At 54.9% G+C, this 246-nt stretch overlaps 1 protein-coding gene across 1 annotated transcript in view; it reads left to right on the top strand.

Annotated features, from left to right (window-relative positions):
- The window catches only part of EMH_0052930 (uncharacterized protein), a gene marked incomplete at both ends in the record, with an annotated part of 6,164 nt that overhangs the window by 839 nt on the left and 5,079 nt on the right, over positions 1–246 (top strand). The gene's annotated exons all lie outside the window — the stretch shown is intronic.

The following is a 246-nucleotide window of genomic DNA, read 5'->3' as shown; positions in this document are numbered from 1 at the left end:
AGCAGCAGCACCCCAAACATCTCCCCCAACAGCACGAACAACAACCCCACCGACAACAGCAGCAGCAGCAGTTGCTGTATCGATTGCTGCATCTATCAGGCTAGCTGCAACTGCTGCTCTTTGTGTTGCTGCATTAAGTACAGTTGCTGCTGCTTCTGCAGCGCGAACTCCAGCTGTCTCATCTACTGCTGCTGCTGTTTCTGCTGCTGCTGCTGCTGTTGCTGCTGCTGCTGTTGCTGCTGCCGT

Source organism: Eimeria mitis, genomic scaffold (genome assembly GCF_000499745.2).
Source record: "Eimeria mitis Houghton genomic scaffold, Emh_scaff2383, whole genome shotgun sequence".
In the NCBI taxonomy this organism is placed as follows: Eukaryota; Apicomplexa; class Conoidasida; order Eucoccidiorida; family Eimeriidae; genus Eimeria; species Eimeria mitis.
The sequence above is the reverse complement of the archived record's forward strand: the minus strand, read 5'-3'. Positions and strand labels throughout refer to the sequence as shown.